The sequence below is a fragment of the Tiliqua scincoides genome, chromosome 1, assembly GCF_035046505.1.
Source record: "Tiliqua scincoides isolate rTilSci1 chromosome 1, rTilSci1.hap2, whole genome shotgun sequence".
NCBI lineage: Eukaryota > Metazoa > Chordata > Lepidosauria > Squamata > Scincidae > Tiliqua > Tiliqua scincoides.
Window position 1 is genome coordinate 47383530 of NC_089821.1, and position 27071 is coordinate 47410600.

Sequence of the window (27071 nt, forward strand, 5' to 3'; positions counted from 1 at the left end):
TGCACAAAGCAAGGTCAGCCTTTCTTTCGCTGCTGCTGCCACATCACAGGCATGAAACAGCAAGCAGTGGAGATTGTTGTCTTAAGTGTTTCTTGGGCCTTCCTATGTGTTTCACAGCACAAACTTAAGTTCTGGTTCTGCTGGCACAGCAGGAGAGTCTCACAAACATACAAGCACATTTTTGATGACTCTAGAGAAAGCAGTGCTGGTAGGAAGCGCTGCATCTAAGCCTCTGGCCGCCAGTGGAGGTAAGAGTAGTGAGTGGTGCTGTGGCTTGAGGAGGGCAGCACGGAAGCAGGAAGGATATGTTTTGGGATGGGGGGAGGGTGGATCAGGCGGGGGAGAGGACAGGATCAGCAGAAGAGGTCTCTACTGTATCCTATCCTCCCTCCTGGACTTGAATGCCCTACATGGGACTGCTTGGACTTGTGTGATGATTTAGCATGTGTGTTTCCCAGTAGCCCCACTGGGCAGGTTATTCAGGGGAATGGGAAAAATCCCCTTACCCTGAGGAGAACTCCAGCCTGCTCCTTCCCTGAGCTGGGTACAGTGTAGGCCATGTGGCCTGGCTGTGCTAGCACAGGTTAGGATTGGGCTGCCTTACTTGGTTCTTTATCTAGTGATACTCAATTGTGTTGCAAAGGTAAGCCATACTGTCTAAGGGCCCTTCTTGCTCTGGCTCCCCTTTGTAAAACTTATTGCTGTTATTGAAACAAAAATCAAGCTAAGCAGAAAAGCTTATAGTTGCACAGAGACTGGAAGATATTTTTGTATTCTTTTTGAATTTGTAATCAAATTTTAAAGTAATCCAGTATTGCATCTACACCCTTACTAAAACAGAGGGAAGTACAGGTTGAGCCTCATTATTCGTGTGGGTCCAGTTCCAAGCACTCACTCAGCCCCTCCCTTCACCAATGCAAAGTGATCACCTTTCTGTCATATGCTCAGGGGGAAGGGAGGGGTCCGCTGGAGAGAAAAGGATTGATGGATTGTCAGCCAGCTGCCCCCCCCCCTCTCATTAAGGAGGCTATTGTTAAAGGACTGTTCAGTTTTTTAAACTGATTTTAAGGGGTGCATTTTCCCCTTCTCCAGGGATCAGCACATTCCTTCTCAGTTGCAGGGGCCATTCATGTTGAGTCAAATCTGTGTATAAAAAATTTGTGTATAAATAGGCTGGACCTGTAATGTTGTTGCTGTTGCTGTTAAATAGCAGTAGCTTAATTGTCTGCCTGAAAACATTAGGCAGAATCTTCTATAGGAGCTTCCCAGGTTACTAGGTAAGAAGCAAGTTTTCCTAAATGAAATGTTTTTCATAATAGCCTAGAAACAAGTTTTTATCAAAAACCTTTCCAGTCATATATTGTCCCAGCTTTTTATATCATGGTCCAAGACTTGAAATTGAAGACAAAGTACATAGCATGTTAACTTGCTCAGTTATGATAGCAAATCCTTAGGGTAACAAATCTGTTTTCCCTATGAAAATGTTCTGCCTCATTCTTGTTTCATCTGCAATAATTGACACTCCCTGCCTTGCAATGTGGCATTGCCACCTGGCCAGTAATGTCTGTCTACACTGACTGCTCATTTTTGAATGGAAATTTTCCATCAGGCCAATTGCTCCCTTAAGCTCCAGATCAGGTGCTGTGCGATCACTTATAGCCAAACCATAGCCTGCTAATCTTTGCTCACTTATACCATACTACAGCTCAATCCTATGCTGCCCAGAGCTGCAGTGGTGCTGAAATGGCAACTATGGCATCCAGCTGGGCTGGCTAGCAGCATGGGGCTACTCGGGAGAAGGGAGCTTAAGCTCTCTTACCATGTGTAAGCCCAAGGTGGACCTAATGGGTCTCCTCAAATCTGTGCCTGCTAGTGAACAGGTGCAGATTCGAGGAGATCCATGTCGGGTCTCCCAGGCCAGGAGGGGGTTTAGGATATGGTGACAGGGCCTGCTGCCATCTCTGTCCCCTTCATGCCTTCTCCCCACCCTTGCCCCACCCCAGAAAACTTCCCCCTGACCAGACTTACCTTTCCGTTGCCCAGCACTCACCCAGAGCTCCTGGTAGCAGTCAGCCATCTTCCACCCAGCACTGACTCAGTGCCAGCTTGTGCTGGGCCTGCTCCAGTGTTGGACTGGCATACACTGTCACAGGTGTGCCTTATGGTACATTTGTGACAGTGCATGCTGGCTCTGGGCTGGCGCAGACTGCATTGGATCAGACCCTTAGTATGGATAGAGCCTTAAATGAGGGTTTACTGATCACCTGGCAGGTCACTAATGACTCAGGAGCCACAGGCTTGACAAGTCTGGTTTATGCTAAGTAAGGTGTAGAGTCAGGCCTCAGGTACAGTGTGTGTAGATACATGAAAATAGAACTTTTGCTAACCTCTCTTCTTCCTATGCAGGATATATAATAAGAGCTACCTGAGTTTACATTTGTAGTCTGCCCTTCCTCCATGGATCTCTGAGTGGTTTTCGTTTATTTTTTTGTAAGGGGAGGGGGGGAAGGTCCTTATTTGGAACTAGGCCAGAATTCTCTAAGTGTGTGCATGTACTTAGTGACTTGTCTGATAGTCTTTGCCTACACACACAAAAAAGAAAAAATCCCTGAATAATTGCATTTGTTGCTGTGAACACCTGTGATAAGGGTTAATGCAATACATCGCTTCAGTCTTGCTATTTCATCGCCTTCCTACTTGCCCATTTTAAATTTAGTTATTCAGAAATGAGTAAGTAACGTCCTTGTGTTCTGAACTGTGAGATAATGCTAATGTGGTTCTGCCTCTTGTTCTCAACATTTGTGCTAAAAGAGGAGAAGCCTATTTTGTTCTGCTGCTCCCAGAGACACAGACGCTTTCTGAGGAGTTAGTTAAAACTAAAACTGATTTTAATGTTAGAAGCTCTGCTTGGTCTCTTGAGTTAGAAAGTGCTTTAGCTTAGTTAAGGGAGCCAGATGTAACATTGACCTTAAATGGTAAAAGCTCCCAGAGAGAGCAGGGGAAAGAGAGAGGGAGAGGGAGGCTTTCCTGAAGGGGGAAAAACAAGAGGAATAGCTCAGTTTTAGGTAAGTAATCTCTATAAACCAAGACCAAACAGCTTTCTTCAGCCAAGCTCCAAAGCGGAACCATTTTTCTCCTTAAAGGTACAGTACCTCATGGTTATACTTTGCATACGTGAAATGTTATTGATTGTACTGGCTTTCAGTAATTGCCTAAACAGCAGTAATGAGGCAGTATAAATCCTCCTCCTCACATACTATTTTGAAAGCACATAACCATGCTAAAGAAACGTCGGTGCTAGTCCATGTTGCAGTCCAGTGTTTAAAACAAGTAATGTTACCAGTAAAAACCAGGGTCTAAGTTTAGAATAATTCACGACTCTTCTCTGTTTTTCTAACAATTTGAGATCATGGCTACTACTGTGTTTATAAACAAGTGTAAAATGAGCTCACTGTTACAGTGACATGCAATTGTATGAGTTTCTGTGCCGTATGCTCACTTACAGTATACAGCAGAACAGCTGTATTTGATGGATTACCTACTTGCCTCTGGAACCTGTCTTTTAAAAAGACATTTCCGGAGCTGGCTCTTTGGTGTGGTTCCTATCTGCTTTTAAAAGATGCTATAAGCAAATAGAGAAAGACCTTCTAAACCTGAAGAATTTTTTTTAAAATTCGTAGTAAAAATTTATAAATATACTATAGGAGAGTTTTGATTTATGATTTAGTCCAGTTACATGATCACTCCTTTATTGTAATGAACGCTCTTTATTGTAATGAACTATACATTTTGCTTGCTTTGATTATTAAGTTGTATGTAAAATGTATTTCACTGCCAGCTACTATGAGCTGGAAGTTTGAAGAGCTTGTTGGTTATATGTGCATTTATGCAAGTGAATTTGGACTAATTCCATGGTATTCTGATTCGGCATGTTAAAAAATTTCCTCTGGAATGAAATATTTATAGAAAATACAGAAACAATGTTTAGTTTATGCAGAAGAATGTTTAAACTGTGCCTAATATGCCCCAAGCTGTCTTGTGTGTGGAAATGGTCATAACATTTTGACAAGTATTGCAGACCAACTGGGTATTGAAATGAAGCCATGTTGTTAACTCAAATATAGTAGTAATAATACATTGCATTATCTCCATAGAAAGTGGTACCATTTCTACATTCTCCAGAATTATGGTAAACTGTAGCTTCCACAAGTCAAAACTATTTCTATTTGTTGGTTTCTAGAACTTTATTAGACTGTCTTACTTTCATTTCACAATATGAATTTGGGAATACCCATATTTTCACTTACGTTTTGTGAAATGTGATTTGTGGCCTATATTGATATCAAGAACTTGTGCATTCAATATGTAGGTGCAAAACCTGGACCAGTTATGAGTCCTGAGGATCCATTTATCAGGGCTCTCATCCTGCTATTCAAGAATAACCAATACACAAGTGTGTGCGTGTTGCTCTCTGAAGTTCTGGTCTACTGGAAATGTTGTCTAACCTAAAGTTGTGTAACTTAAACATGAGAGCAAGATACTGCACACCTTTTCAATATTAACATTTCAAAACTTCTTTTTTTGGTTGTATGGAAGTGAAAATTGGATAAGAATAAGAATGTAAAAGACTTTTTGAAAGGACAACATTAGGCTGTCTGAGTTCTACACTATTTGTCACTTGGGTACCATCCTGCTTTCATTTTTCAAATTCTGGAGAATGTTTACTTGGTTTTGAACAAATCTTGTATCTCTCTATACTAACAGGTGCACTTTACACTTACAGAAAGTACTGTGATCAGCTAGGTTACCACTTTTGTGCAACAATATTCCTCTAGAGCAACCATTTTCAACCACTGTGCCATGGCACACTGGTGTGCTGTGAATGGTCCCCAGGTATGCCATGGGAATTTGGGAGAGGATCATTTATTAATGGGGCCATTGAGGGTCCCCCATTGGCAGCATAGTGTGCCTTGTCAATGGTCAAAAACAGATGGTGTGCTTTGACCATTTTAGTTCCCTGCCAGTGTACCATGAGATGAAAAAGGCTGAAAATCACTACTCTAGAGTAAGAAAATCTGTCGTGTTCCCTCCCCTGTTCTTTTCAGTTTAATTTTTAGAAAATACAATGGTGATGCCAATAGAGAACCATTAGTCCTTGGGATGAAAGGTTAAGCAATGGAAAGTCTCTTCCATGCTTATAAACATCCAAGAACTTGCAAAATAGCCCATTTGAGGCCTGTTGCCATGAGGAGCTACCAAGATATTTCTCCTCAGTCGCAGAGCTATTTCATTCTCATTTTATAGGGAATCCAGATTAATTTATTGCCAGTACATTGTATTCCATTGGTTTTAGGGTTGTTGATCTGTCTGCTGTCAGACTTGATTTGTGCCTAGTTTTGACGCTTATGCACAATTGCAATGCCAGCCTGTTCAGTGTTGACTGGCAAAATATTTCTGAGACTTTTCAAGGCTACTGTAACTTTAATTAGAGACATTTACAGGCAGAAGCTAGAAGGTTCTGATTAAGCATGTAGGAAACGGTTGCCAAATGGGATTAACTTCTGAGTAAACATTATAGAAGTATCTTGTTCCTGGGCCCAGGTATTGCCAAATACTTTAATGGTATGTTAGTTATTGCATAGTACTACTGGTTTAAATCCACTTCCCTCTCTTTGAAGAAAAGCAATGCTTTGGCAGCTGTAAAGGATCCTGCAGTGGAAGTGTCTTGTATGAATCTGAACAAACATCAGACTGTGTTTATCTTGTATGCATACATCTTAACAGGAAGACTTGTAGAGTAACAAGTACTTCTGAATTTCAGTTGTGGTGATGGGATTTTAATGCTGCGGGAGAAGGAACAAACTTTTAAGTCTTTTATAGTTACTGATTTCAAGATGTTTACCAGGCTATTTGAGTGAGACTGAGAACATGCACATGAAGTATCCCTACTTCCTGTGTGGAACAACCTCACCTGCTTGTACTGTTAGGGTGAGTAGGACTAAGTTTCAATCCTAAAGTGTTAAAATATCATTAAATTCATGAACTGAACAAGGAAAAAAATTTTTAATCAACTGAAAATGTATTCTGTCTCTGTTTGAAGGGCAAAAAAATTCCCATTTCAAGAGCAACTAAATAGAGTTAATAAAAAGAGCATAATCGCTGGAAGACACAATACAGCAAAATACACACCATCATGGAATAAGCTTTTAATGATCCCTTATATAACAGGGACCTTATGAGGCTAAGGCTTCATAGGAATCCAAGGACTGTAACCACTATACTGTAACAATATTGTTATGGAACAGCCTCCCCTCTCCCTCCCTTTCCCTGTTTTCCCGATTGTCTATTTTAGATTGCAGTTTCCTTGGGACAGGCACTTGCTTTATTGCCTTATGTAAGGACTAGGTACATACCACTGTGTAAGGGCCCAGACTTATCTAAATTTGCAGCTGTGCCAATAGAGCGTGCACTACATCCAGCAGTTGGTAGGGCAGTTACAGTGGTCTCCTCAAGGAAAGGGAATGTTTGTTGGAGCTGCATTGTGGCTGCATCAGCACTGGAAAGTCAGATCAGATTGAGCCCTGGTGTTTTTAATCCCTTCACATAGAACTACTTCAGTGTAATGATTGCCTCATTGGAAATAGAAGGCCAAGTTAGAGGCTTACTTGAAAGCTAGTAAAATCAGGGATCAGACTAGATTTGAATTAGCAGACTTTCTACAATCACTACATAACACCAGATGTCTAGAACTAACTCAGTTTACAGCTCAATATCTATCCTGAGCTAAATGCACAGGCTCCCATTTTTATCAAGTTTTATCCATTTTTATCAAGCCTTTCTAAATGTCTTTCTAAGGCTGCAATCCTAACCACACTTTCCTAAGCCCCATTGAACAAAATAGGAGTTACTTCTGAGTAGACCTGGTTAGGATTGTGCCCTAAATGTCTTTGAAGCATTTTAAAATGTAAGCTTTACTTTCTTTTAGAATGCTAAGTTTGACCTGGTTTCCATTAAGCATCCTTGCTCAGCTGTAAAGCATTTGAAGTAGAAATGTAGAAGGCAAAAGATTCACAGAGTGTCTCTGTCACTATTTAGTAGCTATAATCAGTCCCTCCTGTTCAGGTGAGAATTTTGATTACAGTTGTGACTTTTAGCCAGGCTTGAGCTGAAGCTCTCACTTTACACATTAAGCAATTTTTTATCCAAGGCAAGTTTGGGGGCTGGTTCAAAGAGAGGATTAAAATGCAAATTTATGTGTTATGTGGATTCTAAGCCTTTAATTCATCTGTCAGTGTGTTTGGAGACTTGTATTACTTAATAATTATTAGTACTAAAATAGAAGATACTATATATAGGAGTTTGCATACCGAAGTTATCTTCATGTGTATGTTACAGTGTGTCCTCCTAAGACATGGCAGAAGGTATTATATAAGAGCAAATATCCATGCTAAGCATATTAGAGTTCTGCTCAAGGCTTTGAAATTCACATTCTCTTAATTTGGCATTCATACCCTTCTTCTGTACTTGGCTTAAAAGAAAAGTACCAATTTTCTTTATGTCTCATTTTCTGGTAGCTGTTGAATTTGTGCCTCCAAAGTGAAGTGTTCCTCTTTACAATATATTTCAGGGCTGTCAGCAATCACTTGTTACAGGTCACTAAATCGTGAAAACTGCATTTTTGTTTCGTATTGCTCATTTTCCCCAGCAGCAGAACAATCCGGGGCAATCTTGTACAAAATTAGTTTCCCTTTTGGATACAGAACAATGGAGATTTATGGTGAATCTCATTTTACAATAAGCACGGTGAACAATGGGCAGGCAAGCAGGCATACCTGCAGCAGCAGTAGTTCCAAATCAGTAACAGCTACCCTGCACGCAGCTTCTGCCAGCTCCAAAGTCTAGAGTTGATGTGCAAGCCGCTCAGACTGCCTCTCACAGCTCTCATTGCCAGATTGGTTTGAGCCATTCTGGCAAGAAGGCGTGGCACATTCCGAGAGCTTATCAAGATCCGATTGCTGAGAGGAGGCCATTTTGCAGAAGAGAAGTTTGTGGTTATAACAGTAATTTGAGAATAAATACCAACGGGTAGATGGGACTCGTTAGCCTGGGAAGGCAGCTCTTCTGAGAGAAGGAAAACTCTGATCCCAAACCTCCACTGCCTTGTGGCTGCATCCAGTTATGGAAAAGGACACTGTTCCAGAACCACCATTCAGAGCGCGATACCATAGTCTTCCGAGACTGAAGGATGCCAACAACAACTGCAGTGCATTCGTGCAAAATACACATTGGATTGTAAAAATCTAACAGGTTCAAGTTTTTTTCCAAAGTCAGGTGGAATTCAGCACAACCTTATGAGAGTAGCGGGCCTTATTAGTCTTTTCTCTAGAATTACGTATATACCACAATTGTGCTAATTTTTTTCTTCAATCAAGTGTTGGTGGACTTGATGGTTTGTGCATTGTGGGTGATTTCTATGAGGCCAGGTGGTTCCTGTCAGATATGACTTTCTTTAAAGTCTCTCATATTTTCCACTGTTGTGTGTAGCGTGGTGATGGCAAAAGAACAAACAAAAGCCACCCTTCTGAACACGAGGTTGATGCTTAATCCAAACAAAAAGCTTAATGAGTCCTAAGGAGTTTTGAGGAAATCCCTCCTTGACCATTGTTGGAAATGATTCAGAGCGGCAGCCTATCGCTAGAATAGTTTGGGACATTTTTTTCCAACTTTCAACCATTCCACCACAATGGAATCTTTGGGGCCAGCCTTGCCATGCAATGTTGCCATGCACTGGAAAGTAAGTTAGAAGATTGCAGCAGTGTCAGCTTCCTTCTCCCTCCAACACTGCTGGAGGAAGAAGTGGGAAAGAAAAAGCTACTGTGGCTCCAAATCACGGCTCTCTGCCTTTTGGAGCTTAATTAGGTGGGGAAAGGCAATCTGGAGTCTTTCCCCTTCCCCCTTTCCTTTATGTATGACAAGCATGACATATGCTTGTCATAAATGCTCCAGCATCCACTGCTCCTGTTCATTTCAAACAGAAGCAGGGCAGAGCTGGGAGGCTACCTATTCACTTGTCATAAGTAAAGGGAAAGGGCAATGGGAGCACATCCACTTGTTTTCCCTTTTACATCCCATGGGGGATGTAGGTGGCATTTAGAGTGGAATTCGGGCAGAGCAGGCATACATGCTGCCCCTGAAAATCTTCTCCTTAACAATGCCTACTTAGCAGTCAATTCAGTTGAAATTAATGAGATTTTTCTCCAACTGTTTTAAGTTTCTGACTGTACTGCATATGCTATTTTTTCTTCATCCCTGAGCAAGGCCTAATAATGCTAAGCACTATCCATGCTGGTAGTGTTACATTTGACAACATATTTTTATGTACTCATAGTACTCAAGTAGCAAGAGGTTTCAGTGGCATGGCACTACCCAGGTTCTGCATTCTTTGGTGATCACTGATAGTTTTTGGTACAGAGGAAATGCTTCCTCTATTTACAAATATCCAGGCTGATCTTTGGAAGGAGGTAAGCAGCAAAACCCTCTAGCAAGCAACATCAGGTTTCATCCCCAGCTGGTACCTCTCCACCCTGAAAGGTGTCTCTGCTTAGCTTCCATTATAGCAGGGGTGGGCAAACTTTCAACTTTAGGGCTCCTGGACCTTTAACAATTGTGTAGGAGAGAGAATTTCCACAGGTGCAACTTGTCATCTCTGAGATGACAAGCTGCACCTGCTGAAAGCTGCACCTGCATCTCTCACAAATCCAATCCAATCTGTGTCTCATTCAGAGTACACAGTACTGCAGAAACTTCCAACTTCTAACCTTTTCTTTGTTCTTTTCCCTCACCTAATGGGGGAGGGGAGGGAATATATTATCTTATACTTTAAATCTCAGGCAGCTGTATGTGAGAATTCTGAAAGTCCCAATGAAAACTCTCATTCAACCTTTTCTTGTTCATTCCTGGCCAGGTATGACCTGAAGGTAAAACAAGAGTGCCAGACTCTTCACACATCAAATTCTCATTTTTTAATAACATTAATCAACCAATATTAACAGTGACTTGAGAGAAGAAAATATACTTATTTCCTACTTAATAATGCATTGAGTTGACAGCTTCTCTTTTCTTAGGTGGTAGCAACAATTAATTGGGTTTAGTGTCTGTACTGTTATGCACAAATCCCACTTCTCCAAGTTGTGAAAAGTAGTGTAGCACTACCAGTGGCTTCCTTTGGAAGGGAGATCACAGGAGACTTATGGGCAGAGACTTGCATATAGCTACTCTGAGTTCCTGACTTGGGCTGAGATTTGAACAAGGGTCACTCATCGAACAGTTTGCTCTTTTAGTTACTGCCCTGTACCAGCTCTTCAGTAATAGAATGGGATGGCCTTTACCCCAATACAAAATCTCTAGGTCTAGTTGTGTTGCTTTCAAAAAATGAAAGGAGGTCTGAATTGAAACATTCAGATCCAAAGTATGTTTCCTTTCCCCCCCCCCCTGCAATTCTGAGTTTCTCAGGATGAATACTATACCATCTTCTGTACTGTCCTCCCACTACCACCACAGTGTATCTTCTCTGAATATAAAAGCACATGCCAGTTTGACAACCAAGATGATGCTATAAAAAGTCTGTTGCTCTGTTTAAATGCCTACACTATGTTGCTATGGCAATTACACTCTCTAACTGATGTGAGAATTGACAATAGCTTATTGCCATTTTGTTCCTGACCAGGAACTTTCCTATGGAGAAATCTATTGGATTGGGGCAGAGCTGTTCCTATCCTATCTATCACCTGCAACCTGGGTTGCATGTTTGAAGCTTTAAGATTACAGTTCAAATCCTTACAACACTCTGAAATCAATGGGAATTGCTTCTAATTAACCATATATACTGGCAGTTTCAGACTTCACATCCAGAAATGGAAAAATACATGGTGTGGTGGTCGTGGTTTGACATACTTGTATATTTTCTGGTCCATAGCCTACAACCCTGAGAAAAAAGTTGTAAGAGTGTCAAACCACCATCCCCCCCATCTTAGATTGAGACTAAAGTACCTTCTGTCAGTTTTCACCAAACCTGTGATAAAAATAGATCATGCCCCAGATTTGTGCAATTCCTATGGAGGCGGGGGGGGGGGGCACTGGCTATAGGATTCAGGGAGCTTGCAGTGCACACACTTTACATTTCAGGCACTACAGTCATAGGAGCTGCTGACCTGTTCCCTGTTGCAGTCCTGTCCTATTACTGTAGATGGCTATAAGGCGATACTGCAGGTCCATTTCAGCAGGGACAGGTTACACAAGGGGCTAGCTTGTTTTATAAATATCACAAACAAAAAAAGCTTTTAATTCCTGCTCTGTCTCCTCAACAGTTTGTTGCATTCAGATACAAAGCTGCTTACTTATTATCTGCTTCCTAGCTTGGCTTCCTGAGTACTTAGTGCCTTTCTGCCTTTAGACTGTCAGGGTTTGCAGTTTGCACCAAATTTTGCATTCTGCCCTTAAATATCTAAAACCCAAAGAATTCTTCTGTGCCCCAGTCAGTAATGCCTCTGGAACCATGATATCTAAGATGGTACGGTTGAATATGTAGTGAGCAGTAAAACCTTTAGAGATCATTGTAGGTATTGACAGCCCAATCCTGAGCTGTCTGGGGCACGGGACTGCAGCAGCACCGAAAATGGCCACCCCTGCATTTTGCATGCTCCGGACAGCTGCTGGCAGCTTGTTGGGAGAAGGGGACTTTTGTCTACTCAATTCACCACCAACCAAAAGGTTGGTGGAGAATCAAGAGCCTTTGCGTTGGGCAGTGAGCCTGACACGAAGGCTCTGGATCCAGTGGAGCTTTGCTCCACCGGTCCTGCCTCCCTCCCCTCCGGAACACCTCCTCCCTGCCTCCTCCCATCTACCTCTCCGCTGCTCGGCAGTCCGTGCAACCACCAAGTGGTGGAGCTCTGGCGGCCACCTGGTGCTAGGCCCCACAAATGTGCCTTATGGTACATTTGCGACAGTGTGCCACGGTAAGCCAGCATGCACTGTTCAGGATTGGGTAGAGAGTCTCTAGACCAGCCATTTTCAACGACTGTGCCACAGCACATTGGTGTACTGTGAATGGTCCTCAAGTGCGCCGCAGGAATTTGGACGAGAGTCAATAGTAGGGCCATTGGGGGATGTGAGCTGCCTATTGGCAGCACAGTGTGCCTTGTCAGTTGTCAAAAAACCAATGGTGTGCCTTGACCATTTATTATTATTATTATTATTATTATTATTATTATTATTAACAACTTTATTTTTACCCTGACTTTCTCCCTGGGGGGAGTCATTTTAGTGTCTTACCATTGTGGCATGATATTAAAAAGGTTGAAAATCACTGCTCTAGACCAGTGTTTCTCAAACTGTAGGTCAGGACCCACTAGGAGGGTCACAAGCCAATTTCAGGTGGGTCCCCATTCATTTCAATATTTTATTTTTAATATATTAGACGATGCTATCATGGTATGAAACTGCATTTGGGGAAATGTTACAGATCTGTACTTTTAAAAAACTACTATGTATATTCTTTTAACAATGATAGTCAGTGAGACTTACTCCTGGGTAAGTGAAGGGTAGGATTGCATCCTAGGATTGTTAAAATTTTCCTGCTTGATGATGTCACTTCTGGTCATGACATCACTTCTGGTGGGTCCTGACAGATTCTCATTCTAAAACATGGTTCCCAGTGCTAAATATTTGAGAACCTCTGCTGTAGACATTTGGGAAGGAATTAAGGAAGCAAGCACCACAGATGGAACCTTGCTGAGCCTGACTTCACAGAACTTTTCACAAACCAATGAGCCACTCCTTCAAGGAAAATGAGCCTTTTTGAATGTTGTTTGAAAGATTAAGCTGGTAACTACTGCTGTTGGCCTATGGTTGTCAGATTAATCCATTGCTTTTTCTGTTGAACAAGAAACAAACAAAGCTTTGCCTATATGAGGAGCATTCAAGTTAGAGAAATTCGCCTAGAGGAAAACTGTATTCTGAAGGTTGCTTTAGTTTAGTAGTGTTGCCTTATCAGTGCTTTTTGCTAAACTTAAAAATCTACAAGACATATTCTGTCCTGACTAAAATTGCTGCAAGCCCAACAGGCAGATCTAGGCTGCTCCTTCCAATCCATTGAAATTTGCCAGTCATGAGAGGTGAAAAATTAGAAATTTCCAAGAACAAATTTCCAAATTTCTTTATTATTATACAAATTTCCAAATTATTATACTCACCCTTTTCCTGTTCCCTCTAACAAGCATCAGATCTACCAGAAAGTATGTTTTTTGGAATATTTCATGATATACTTTACCTATAATTCTGTGACCAACATTCCTTGCAAACCACAATATATACACTGTTTATATGTATGAACATGGTAGAAACAAAATGTAGTTTCATTCATTTGCTGTAGAATAGGAAAGTATGCTCCTTCTGAGTTTTATACCTAGCATGGTGGTACAAGTAAATCAAGCAATTTTATCTTACAAACAGACCAAACTTTGTGTAAACAGTTTTTGGTCAAAGAACTCTTAGATGAACTGGAACCAATTGCCACTAAAAATAAATAAGCAATGTGGGATAACTCTCTAACATTTTCGTTGTAATCCCTGTGGTATTCTCTAGTGTCGGAACATATGGGCAGTTAGCCAAGCTGCATACTCTTCTATGGCTGGCGTTCTTAAATTATCTTTTGAGCATGATTGTGTTTTTGCTTCTAATGCAAATGAATATATTTTGGCAAAAGATTGCTTTTTTTTAACCTTTGTACAGTATGTAGTTAGTGAGATAGATGTAATGGAGCTAAAAATGACAAATAAGGGGTCTAAATTTTAATGTACTGACAACTGTGGGTACGTAGTTGTACTGTGTTTTTAAAATAGTTTTACTTTGTTTTCTTATTTGTTTTAATCAGTTCCATTCATTTCTAATAGGTGCCTGCTAGTGTTTCCTTGAGGTTGACTCAAGAATTTCCCAAAGAAAGTCAAGGGAACAATTCAGCCCCCATTTTGAGTTTAGCATTGACATTTTGTCTGTTTATCCTATTTCTGCCTTTAATGAGTTGCAGTTTAAATTTTCTATGCCTAACAGTGTTACTGTTCAAAGTTAAAAAAAAAAAATTTCTGGGCAAGGAGTTAGGGTATGACTATTATTGTCCCCTATTCTTGCCCATACACTTATGTTGTTCATCTGTGATCCTAAAGAAAACTTTGGTTTCACACATCTAGTTAGAGTGAACCAGATAGTACAATGGCATTAAGTACCTCCCATACTATGCCTTACCATATATAAATATTCTGAACTGTTTGGTTCACAGATCTGCAGCATTAGCTTTCATAAGCTAGTGCTCACTGTACCAGATGCATGAAGTATATCCATATACACTGGTATAAAGAGGAGAACAGGTGATAAAATGCAAGAGGTTCAGTTTAATGACAGCTTTATGCAAAGCCCAGATGTTTGCAAGATAAACTTACAATGACTATCCACAATAACAGTAATTGATTAAAACAACAGAACTTCTTAACATGGTTAAATAACACTCTTCAGGGGAGAGGTGAAACCCAAGCCTGATCTTGATTATTCCCCAGATGAATGAAGTCAAAGTTGTTGAGAAATTCTAGTTCAGCAGTTTCATGCTGGACTCTCTTTTATTGGCATCAGAATATGAAGAGAGGCAGAACAGAAAATCCACAACTCTAAACATTTTCCAAATAAATAAATAAACAAAATTAAAAGGTCATCCTTTCAATTATCTTTGAAAGGATGGCATGGAGATAGTGTAGTTCCTGAGATAATCAGGACCTAGATGACATAGAGCTTTAAAGATCCTGCCAGCATTTTGGGCCCAGGGTTGAATTGATAATCTATGAAGATATTTTAAATTGAGTAATATAAAATAAGTACCAAGTCAAGTCACATAAATAGGAAAGCAGCTGCATATTGCAACAGCTGAAGCTTTCAAATCATCTTCAGAAACCGCCTCATTTAGAATGCACTGTGATATTCTACCCTGGAAGTTACCAAGCATGAATTGCAGTGATTAGATCATCCTGTTTTGCTGAAATACAGTGACTTGGAAATGTCACTAAGTCTTCGATACTAAAGCACCCTTGAGTTGGTGCAAGTCCCTCGCATCAGCCCAGGAGGGTTGCAAATGTGCCATAAAGCACGTTTGCACCGCCATTCAAGTTGGGGAGGCTAGCACTGGGATGTGCGCCAGCCTCCCCACACTGCCACAGGCCCCGGGGCAGCTGAGTTTGCCCTGGCCTTTCCATACTAGTGTGAGGCTCTGAGAGGGCATTGGGAGTGCAGGGAGGAGGCATTTTGAGGAGGGAGAGTGGGTGGCGGGAGGGCCTGTGGACAGGTAGGTGGGGAGCGGGAGGCGAGGCCAGGATCCGGCACTTATGCCGGATCTTATCCCCATTCCCAGGCAGCCCGAGGCAGCTCCAGGCTGCTCAGATTTGCACCACCAATTTAGGTGGCACAGATCCAAGTAGACCCATTGGGGCTGCTGTGGTTCTACCTGGGGCAAGGGAAATTATTACCCCTTGCCTTGGGCCAAGCCTCAGCCAGCCCCAAACTTGAGCTGGATACAGTGCAGGCCCTCAGCCCTATTGTATTACAATTATTTTTGCTCTGTGCCCATATATATGTAGCAAAGTGGGCTCTAATCCACAAAAATTTGTATCATCCTACCTCTATTAGCCTTTAATGTACCTCAAGTCACTCTGTTGCATGTATTGCAATAGTGTAACCACACTATCCTTCTGGAATTGATGGCCATGTCTTGTAGTTGTATGTATTCTGGCATGACTGTTCTCCACAAGGTAGATGTTTGTGTGTTCCATAGGAAATCCTGCTTTTTTGCTATTTGGCTAAGTGTCTAGAGAATTGTTTTTCAAGTTGGGAAGTGCCAGGATAGATCTCCTTGAGGATCTGGGTCACATGAGTTGGTAGTTTCAGAAGCTATTAAAAAAAGTCTGTGCCATTTTATTTTAACAGGAGGATTCTGCTTGCTGTGAGTCAACACCTCTGTTACCACTTCATTTTCCCTTCTTGACTTATGGTCCCACACGCTACTTTGACAATGACAATTCCAGGCTTCAGACATCACTTATAGGTAAGATCAGTTAATTTCTGTGCTTCCTGTATGTTTGCATTCAGCAGTCTCTAGTGATAAAACATTTCCTAGACTCCACCACTTCAGACTACAGAGGAATGTATGTTTGAATTCTCCGCTATATAAAATGAATCCTGGCCCACAGGAAATAATCATGCCAAAGGGAATTCTTCTCCCCAGAATGCTTGCTTTTTCGTTTCAGATTTTTACTTTATTTTTATATGGGAAGCATAAAAGCATGTGCACTCCAGCCTCTACTCTAAGGTGGTACAGTTTAGGAAAAGCTTTCATTCAAGAGAATGTACAAACTTACCCCAGGTGGCTCAGCCCTTCTTGTATAATTTTTTTTTAAAGTGAAATCATGGCAGTGGGGTCTAATGAGACATTGGAAGACATTTTTTTCCCATTAAAAAAAGTGCAGAGAGGGTGCAATTGGGACCAGAGGCAATTGGGACCAGAGCAAAGGCAAAACCTTCCAACCCTCTGTGATTATTTTAGCCCATTTTGTCACCCTGCATGCAAACTCTTTAGTTTTTAAAAAACAGATAAACCCAGAAGGTAAACTTACATGTTTATGGTCATGTCTAGTTTGATTTTGAGATTGAGAATTGAAATAGTGGTAGGATCATGCTCCCTTGTAGTTTAGACCAGCGTTTCTCAAACTGTGGGTCAGGACCCACTAGGTGGGTCACAAACCAATTTCAGGTAAGTCCCCATTCATTTCAATGTTTATTTTTAATATATTAGGCTTGATGCTACCATGGTATGTGACTGCACTTGAGGAAATGTTACAGATCTGTACTTTTAACAGGCTACTATGTATATGCCGTTAACAATAATAGTAAATGGGACTTACTCCTAGGTGGTGTGGGTAGGATTGCAACCTAGGATTGTTAAAAACTTACCTGCTTGATGATGTCACTTCTGGTCATGACATCACTTCCAGTTGTCCTGACAGATCTTCATTCTAAAAAGTGGGTCCCAGTGCTAAAAGTTTGAGAACCACTGGTTCAGACAAACCTGGAACTCAGCAAAGCTTGACGTTAACATTCTATGGACTTTATACCTTGAAGACCATGGTAGTGTGGAACAATTTACACAAATGGTTTCCAAACTTTCTCTTTTCACAGTGCCCCTAGGCTGTTTGTAATGTGTTCACAGCACCCCTCACTGTGTGTCCCTTAAAATATCCTGTAGCACCTTTAAATTATCCTGCAACACCCATTTGAGTTTGCATCAGGGGCACCACAGTGCACAGTTTGGGAACCATGGATTTACACAATTGAATCAAGAAGTGGCTGTCAAGTCCTACATTTTTCTTGCCTTTGTAACTAATTTGAGTAAACTAACTTTTGTAACTAACCTGCAACTAAAAATTTTTACATTCTGTTATCTAATATACACTGTTAACCTACTTGATTGATAGTGGTATACAATGGTGCAATAAATTAGTTACCCTTGCTAACTGGGTAAGAGGCACTCTTTCAAGTGGGCGTTCCTCTTTTATTTAGCAGGGGGAGAGTAACTGGCCCACCTCACCCCAGCAGTGTCTTTTCTAGTGGCTGTCTGCTGGTGTTCTTTTGCATCTTTTTAGATTGTGAGCCCTTTTGGGACAGGGAGCCATTAGTTATTTGATTTTTCTCTGTAAACCGCTTTGTGAACTTTTAGTTAAAGTGCGGTATATAAATACTGTTAATAATAATAATAATAATAATAAATGTGGTCAGGTAAACCAGTCCAAAGATGTCTGGTTTTAACATCTGTATCAGAAATGGAAGCTTAGTATTCTGGCAAATTGCCTCCTATCTTCTCTTCCTTTCAGGCAGCAGTATAACTTGTTGTGAAATCTTTACTTTGAAAACTCTGTGGATAACTCACATAGGACTACTGTGACTTTGAAACTACATCTTCAATAGGAGAAAAATATTGGACAAGTAATTTAATACTTCTCTAACATGGGGTCACTAGTTTAGAAGAAATAAAGAACACATTAGTGCCAATTTTAAAGACATTTAAAGTAGGTATGAATACAGCCATAGATGCCATGGAAAGCTGCAATAGTCTCCCGAGGCTTGCATTAAAATCTTTCTGCCTTCAGAACTTTCAGTGTATTCTAGGGTCATGTTTTGTCTATTCTGGTAACCTCTAATAATTAAAAAAAATAAATTTTACTCTTAAGACTTGCGTTCTATCAGTGCAAAGCCCAGGCCTCTGGCATGGCAGCCACAGCAGTGGCGCATGGGCCAGGGCAGCCAGCGCAAATAGGAATGCCTGGCAGTTCCAGCATGTACCAAAGGGGCACCTAGCCCCTGCCAGAACAGGTAAGTTAGTGGAGGGGGTGATCTAGGGGAGAATTGGGGCAGGGATTGCAGCCAGCTGGGGGTGTGTTGAGGGCAAGCTAGGATGGATATTTTCAGCAACAGCCCTACCAATAATCTATGCCCCTGGCTTGGCCTCGACACATCTCTCTGGATCCACTTGGATTTACACCAACCAAAGAGCTGGAGCAGTTCTGAGTAGGTCCACTGGGGATTATGGCAGAGTTGGTAAGTAAAATAAAGTTTTTTACTGACTTTATTGTCAGTAAAAATTTACTGACTTTATTTTACTGACCATCACTGTCTGGTCCCCAGCTGGCCCATTGTATGCAGCAGAAGTTGTGCTGTACTCTATTGGCTGGAGCAGGATAGAATTGGGCTGTTCATTGTGTTCAAAAATATCTTACAAAAAAACTGCCTTCTCCCATCATCTGCAGTGTCTTCAGAAGGGAAAGGGCCAGCAAGAACTCTTTAGAATACCCCAAACAAGAACAGCAGTACTCCATAATTTAAAAAACTCCTTCTTGGAGCTAATTATTCCTTAAAATAATTTTCCTTCTTTAAACCACCTTGAAATTTTGCCAAAGTGCCAGGTTACATTTGACTGTAAATGATTTTTTTTATAGCAAACACATTTGTAAACTACATAAGATATAACTTTGCCTCCAAGTTTCTGATCTTCACGTATTGTGTGTTAATCACAGAAGCACTGAATTTAGAATATACTTGGACCCAAAAGAGATGCTGGACGTTTCCTAATCTGTTCTTCTTGGGCCAGAGACAAGGATCCAGAGGACATCTGTTAAACAAGAGAAGGCATGCCTATAAAACAGAACATGGGAGAAACAATAAAAGGTAAAGTGAACCTATTTTTGTTGTATGAGAATTGTGTTAATAAAATGACCTGTACAGTTAAAGCTCTTTTCTAATAAACACTTTTATCATGAGATGGTGTGGCTAAAACTAGGCACATTTAATGCTCCCAAAGGAGGCTTTATTCTAAAGAGTTATGAATCTTTGTTTTCAGATACCTTATTTAAAATTTCTATTTAGCAATATTCCAAGAAAAACAAAACCTTGGGCAGTTAATGAAATAAAGCTGAAATAGCCCATTGTAGCATAAGAAAACAACCCATTCCAGTGGACAAAAAGCGCTTTAGAATAACAACTGGGAGAAGTCAAATGTATTCCTAAGTGTACTGTTCTTCTAATCTAAAATATAAATGATAAAAAGGTTAAGAATATTGAATGCAATCCGCGATAGGTTTCTATGGTAACTGATGATACAGCCTTATGATATTTACTACTAGACAGAAAATATGTATGTTTTTTTGGATAGCCCTGTCACAGTAGATTATCCAACTTTTAAACTATTAGTTACACTCAGTATTTGCCTTTGGAGCTCAAGTCTTATATAATAGATCACATTAGCATCCTCTCTCTAAAGAGATCTTACCACAACCGAGGTCAGCACCAGGTTTATGGGGAGCACTGGTGTTCCTGGCTCTTCTGCCTCCTGGGAGCCAGGAACGCACATGTGTCATGACATCACCACAATTACTTCTGGTAGTCATGCACCAAATGGCCGCCCTGTTGTATTCCCCTCTTCAGAGTGAAAGATACGGGCAGCAGATCTGAGCACCATCCGCGTCTTTTGCTTTGAAAAAACAGCAAAAAATCCAGGGTGGCCATGGGCACAGTGGGTGGTGGCAGCGCCTTCACAGGTGTGCCACCCAAGACACTTGTCCCCCTTGACCTCCCCTAGGTATGACGGTGGTGGTGGTGGGGGCTGGCCTATTGTTTAAAGGAGGCAACCAGCAGACTTCATTACCAGTCACTGTTTCCTCTTTGCATTCCTATTGCTGTTGGTTTGGCAGCTGCTAAGAGGCAAGCTTATACTTCTTAGGAAATTAGATTTGGTCCTGAAGCTTCAGTTTCTATTTTACACTCTTCCTCTTTCTTTTCCTACTAATAAGTTCAGGAATTGGGTTTGATTCATAATTTTATGATTTATTTAGTCATTATCATGTCTTGGTATAATAAATCCTAATCAAGGTGTCTTATAAGTAAGACCAAAAAAAGATACATTTTGTTTGTGTGTAGCTGAGGCATGCTCTTGACTCACTGAGCAATAATCAGTAAGCTAAAGTAAAATGAAATAAATCACAAATACCTAGTCATGTGGCAGCCTGTGCGAACTGCCCAGAAATATTCCAGGCCATTTCCTAAACTCTCAGTTCTCATTCTGCTGACTTTTAAAAAATAAAAATGGGAGAGTAATGTGCAGTCATCCTTCTCTACCAGACTGCTGAATGAAACTCAGGCTTGCTTCTGCCTTCTAACAATCTAGCCAATGAGTGCAATAGCAGGGGAAACCTCATTTTTCACCATCCAATGGATCATCATGTCATCTTTGTCCAAGTAACTTCAAGACAAAGAATTCCTAATAAACCATTTATGGTTTCTTAGGGGGTTACCAAGGGCTGAGAATAGATTTATTCACTGGAACAGTGGGTCCCCCAAATGCATCTGTTTATTATCCCCTATACAACTATAGTATATAAAGTTTAGTCTGTTATACTGTTCCCCATAGGAATGAATAATACTGTCCATGGAGAGGTTGTATTTGCGGCAAAACTTGCTCAGTGCTCATAAAATTGTGTTAGCTGGATACTAACAGGGTCACTATGGAAGAGTGGTTTCCCTTCCCCTTCTGAAGGCAGAAACAGCATTATAGGCCTGGAGATATTTTGTCCCCAAAACATATGCTCACACACACCCCCTCCAAAAGTGACATGTTCAGGGGTCTGAAAACAGAAAAATGGGCAATACATGATCAGTTTGAGGAAACAGTGGCAAAGCTCTGGCAATGGCTTAGGTAGTAAGCAGGCAGACAGGGGGATGAAAGAAATCCTCGCCATCATGTACATTACTAGGGCTTTCTTATTGTTGTGCATAAAGCAAAGGGTATGAATAGGCCAGCTTCTTTGCTTGGTTTCTGAGACAGTGGTGAGTGGCATTGGGGAAAGGACTACAGAGGACTTCACCCTTCCACTTCCTTTGCCTAACATACTTAACAACTAGATAGTTTTATAACTCACAGTTGAAATTGGTGGTTGACAGCAACATTTCTTCTTTTACAACCAACATTTAGCTCAGCTTCCTGCTATGCATGATAAGCTCTCTTAGGGGCAAGCTAGATCCACGTGAATACACTAACGGCCCAGTCCTATCCAACTTTCCAGTGCCAGTGCAGCCACAATGCAGCCCTGATGTTCCCTTACCTAGAGGATGCCTCCATGACAGTTCCCCTATTGCAGGATGCAGCATATATCTTGTTGGCACAGCTGTACCGGCACTGGAAAATTGGATAGGATTTGGCCCTAAGTCCCCTACTGGTTTGGTTCTGGAGGTCTGTACAGAAGTTGAAGCGTACATAGCTCAAAACATCCAGCTGTTGCCAGCCCAGCACTATTCTGCCTATGCAAAAGCACCACTAAATTACACACCGTGCTGAGCAAAAGGAGACGTTCATAACTCCTTTTGAAGTTGTGTGCACTTGGAAGCCAGTGCACTTGCTAAAGAGGCATGCTTGTAACCAGAAGTTGAAAGTTTTGCCCAAAACAACTCTAAAGGTCCAGTGCCGGGGGGGGGGGGGGGGTTAACCCTTTCCTCTCATACTGTTTTTCTGCTGAGAACAATTCCCTGAAGTGGTTAGTTGTAGGAAATAGCTGCTTATGGGGGCAATTTACATAAGGAAAACACTGCAAAGGAAAACTCCTGCAAAAGGAGTTTTGCAGCCTCAACTGGCCCCCCTTTTGGCAACCGGCAACCAACCTTTATATTTTGCAGCCATGGAGCACCTCCCCACCTTAAAAAAAAAAAAAAATTATTCCTCATAGGGATTTGAACCCTTAGCCTCCACAGACCAGCACTTTAGCAATTGAGCCATAAGAGCTCTTCGGCTCAAAGTGTTTGGAACTAATACTTGAGGCGCTGATGGCCACCAGCTGGGCTCAAGATCTTATATATTAGTTCTGAACACTTTAACTATAGGCTTTCCTATAGCCCAATGGAGAGAGTGCTGGGCTGTGGAGCACAAGGTTGGAGGTTCGAATCCCTCCCTAGCCAGCAGTGTGGGGCGGGGGTGGCACAGGGAGGGAAAAAAGGTGGGGGCGGAGAGGAGGGGGGAAAAAGGTGCCGGAACACCGTTCCGGTGCGTTCCATTACAAAAAAAAGCCCTGCCTACATGATACTAGTGAGCAAGCAATGTTTGTCATCCAAGGCTATGGTACCGTACTTCATTGTGCACTCAGGGTCTTTCATGGTCTCCACAATTATAGCATTCTTGGGTTAGATGCTCAGTGTAGTTGTGGCACTGAGAACCATTGTGTTACTGAGTTGTATCCTAAGAAAGTGGATCATGACTAAACAGCATTGAAATCAATTAGACAAATTAGGATCAGACACAGATTGTGTCTGTTGTCTTGTGTGCTCCCTGGGGCATTTGGTGGGCAACTGTGAGATACAGGGAGCTGGATTAGATGGGCCTTTGGCCTGATCTGGCAGGGCTCTTCTTATGTTCTAATGTGCAGTGTGCTTGTGCATAGGGTGTGTTTCCCCCAAAAAAATACCTCACAGGGGAGACCTGCAAAATGGAGTAAAACTGCATCAGGGAGTAGAAGGGGCTTTAATACTTTGTTGCTCCCACCATGGCCCTGCTCCTGATCCCAACCTTCTTGTATGCTATTTTAATTAGAAAAACAATTTCCATAGAAAGCCAAAAGAGGCCTTTTTCTTACTAAAATAGTGGTGGTAGGGCATGACTGGAATCTGAACCATGATGAGGTTGAAGTACTAATCCCAGCCATGGTTCTACCCTATTTCATAGCTTGCTTTCCTCTGCTTTTGGGGGGGGGGCGACCCAGAACGCGTGGGGCCATGTTACCACCTAATGTTTAATTTGCCCCAGTATGAATAACAAGTCCTGTTAATTTCAACAGGAACCCTAAGCCCCATTTTTCTTAGGACAATAAAGTTCAAATGCTAACCAACTTTTTCACACTGGCATAGCAGTGCCAACGGGGCATGTGCTGCATTCTACAGTTGGGTGGCACTCATGGAGACCTCCTCAAAGTAAGGGAATGTTTGTTCCCTTACCTTGGAACTGCTTGGCCCTTATGTCAGTGCTAAAAAGTGGGTTAGGACTGTGTCCTAAAGAACTAATTTCATTTTCTGTGTTGTGTGAAAATAAATGCTCTTCCTGTATTTGTTCAACAGAATGGATGCTTTTAACAAGGTTTTCTCTGGTCTGAGGAGGTATGTGAAGAGCTGAGGCTTGCCAGGACTCTGGTTGGAGGGCATGTCTGGTGCCTTTTGGGGGTGTGAGTTGCAGGACATGGGAAGCAGTTCCCTCATGACTTCAGAGAGTGTGTGGGGACCAGGTTACGGCCACAGCCCATTCTTCCTCCATAGTGCCAGTATGTTCTATGTCCCTGGACAGAGCTCCTCTGTTGAGAGGAGCCTGCCTGTCACAGCCATCCACCCCATCATGAGCTAGTAGCAGGGCTTCTAAACCCTGCCACTCTCTGTGCATGGTCTTCTCATCCTCCCCTGCCCCTCCCCCCCCGCCTTGCAATACCTCCTGATTTTAGAAATGGGCTATGTCAGAATGCCAGATGCAAGGGAGGGCACCAAGATGAGGTCCCTTGTTATCTGGTGTGCTCCCTGGGGCACTGTGAGATACAGGAAGCTGGACTAGATGGGCCTATGGCCTGATCCAGTGGGGCTGTTCTTATGTTCTTACCCAGCTGTAGCATGTCCATCTCCATACCAATGGAGACAATTACCAGAGTTGTTGGAAGCCAAGCTATTCACTCCTGTGTAACTTCTGTTGCTCCTGACACCACTGGAGGCAAGCCTTCCAGCACCAGACTGGAAGCAGGTGTGGGGATGAGCCTTCTTGGCACAGCTGACAAATCTGTGGCTGGACACCTTAGTCAAGAGAAACATATGCACAATTGTTAATCATTTGTTGCATAAAGTGCAGATTTATCCCTTGAGGCCGTCTTTTAAAAAAAAAATAATACAAAGCTATTTTGTGTTCCAAACATTAGATGTGCCATTGTGGGTGTTTCAGAAAATTATTCTTTTGTCCAGTTGGTTGAATTGGTTGCTACTACCGCAAGTCCTCTGTGGGATGTAATTATGTGAGTGGCATGTAACCTGTTGAACATTTACTAGTGAGACATTTAGTGATGAAAAATGAGTCCATCTCATGTGCCTGTGACTTAACATCAGAGCATGCATTGGAAGTCTTTAGTCTGCGTTCTTTATTTTTGTTTTTGTGTCACTGATTATTTTGAATAGATAAAAAAGCAACTAATACTTGAATCTTATGAATGCATAACTTTGCTACCCAGTAATACTGAACCAGGAACATGTGGGCACTTTCATCATAGTAGAAGAGATATACGTGATTAGGATTTCTACTTATTATGGCCATTTTTTGCACCCGTTAACTCTGTCATATGCTCCAACTCCTTTTTAAGTCTTTTACAGGCTGAACACTTTCTGTTAAACTATTGCAGTACATAAAGTCACATCTAACCTTCAAAAAAATGATGAAATGCAAGGCTGCATCCCCCCCTCTCTACTTCCTCAGCAGCAGTTCTCTGCTGCTTCATTAAGTTTTGCTTTAATTTTTTATAAGGCTGTTACAGTTTCCTTCTCCAGTGTGGAATTTGACTAGTTGATATCTAATTTGATTATATCTTTTAGAGTGTGAATAAAACTTGTTGTATGTGTGTATCTATTTAAAGCATTTGTGCCCCAACCAACAAATTCCCCAGAGAGGCTTACATAAAATCAAACAATGGAAAATCATTACAACAGAGAGTGGGGGAGGTGTACCTTGCTTTTTCCTTTTTTTCCTTCTCCACCTCACAGAGCACTATCTCAATATTGGCACAGTAAAATTCCTGTTGGTTAGGCACCTAAGAAAAAAATTAATTTTTTAAAATTTAATTTGGCTTTCACTGTAGCTGAGTTTTTCATGGAATAGGGAGAAGGATGAGTGTGTTCAGTTTTCTTAGTTTCTAGTTTTCTTTCCTCAGGAGGCAGGGTAAGGGAGAAAACAAGCATGACAATGTGTTTTCTGATTTTTTTTTTTAAATAGTCCTTTACACTGTAAGTGCTAAAAATCCCTGCCCACCACTATTCTGGCATAGCTAGAACAGGAGAACACAAAGAGAGAACATACAGGTGGGTTGATGAAAAGAATCCAGCCAATAGAGTTACACTGAACAAGCAACTTCGGGTTAATGGATTTGTACTCTGAGTGATGAACACTTTTTAAACTGAAAGGTTAAGTGGGAGCCATTGCTATACAGTCCCTCTCTTTATGTGAAATGCATTCTTTTTAAAATATTGTCACTGAAGTTTCTAACCTCTTACAATCTGACCAATGTGACACCAGCCAAATGTTATCGTCTTTCATAACTATCTGTAAAAATATTAGAATGGTATTCTGTCTTTGGAGGATGTTGGAAAAAACTGTGTTTTAGAAATCGTAATAAACAGTTTTGTCCAGCTCTTCACAGAGTAATATTTATGTAGAGCTTGATAAGAGCTTCAAGAGTAATATTTATGTAGTTTTTCACTTTCTACAAGTGGATTATTCCACTCTTCGTCTCATTTTTCTGTTGTCCAGTATTGTTCTGGTACATTCCTGCATATTTACAGTCTGCATCAAGATAGGCATTCCAGCTTGCTATTTGAAACAGGAGGTTATGGTGCCTCCTTGGAGGTGGTCCTGTTTGTATCTAAGCATACTATTTCAAGTTCAGTTTCAGAACCTTTATTGGTGTACCACACACATACATAGGCAAACAAACAATTCGCAGGCTTGAAGAGTAATAACGATTCCTTAAATGTTAGAAGCTGCAACCCATTTCTCTAATACTGTTGACTGAGCTTCGATGATATTTCAAGTTAAAGACTTGGGGGGACAATACTGCTTAACCTAACCAAAGGATTGCAAATGAGTCAGTAATGCTTTAGCTTCTCCAGCACTGGAAACCTAGCCAGTGATTCCACAAAGGACCAATCTTAACTATACCAGTAGTTTCTGATACAATGGCAAAATGGTCAGTGTGGGAACTTTTATCAGTGATTAGGAAGAATTCTTCATGGCTTGTACTGTGGTTCCAACACACAACAGAGTTGAATTAGCTTCCCTCCTTTCATTTTCCTGATTGTATGACTGGCCCACTAATGGGACCTAATGGTTCCCAAAAGCCAGGTAACATTTTCGAGTGATGAACAAACAGTGCATACAGATGCATCGGCTGCTCCCCACCTAGCCAGTTCCCCTTAAGTTTAAAAAGAGCATAAGAAGATAAGAAAAATCCTACTGGATCAGGCCAAAAGCTCATCTAGCCCAGCATTCTCCCACCATCACACACACTGGCCCACTAGCTGCCTCTGGGAGGCAGAGGTCTACCTCTAGACCAGACCTCCTACCCGCTGATTGATCTCTTCTCAAAGTATGTCTTCAATCCCCTTTTAAGAACATCCAAGTTTGTGACAATGAATTCCACAGGCTAATTATGTCC

At 41.5% G+C, this 27071-nt stretch overlaps 1 protein-coding gene across 1 annotated transcript in view; it reads left to right on the top strand.

Moving 5' to 3' along the window:
* The first annotated feature begins 3075 nt into the window (after positions 1–3075).
* The window catches only part of IRAG1 (inositol 1,4,5-triphosphate receptor associated 1), a 91288-nt gene continuing 67292 nt past the window's right edge, over positions 3076–27071 (top strand). Inside the window, exons 1-3 of the mRNA XM_066639631.1 lie at positions 3076–3143; positions 16021–16138; positions 19161–19311. The gene's annotated coding sequence lies outside the window, so the exon portion shown is untranslated. The remainder of the gene's footprint in view (positions 3144–16020; positions 16139–19160; positions 19312–27071) is intronic.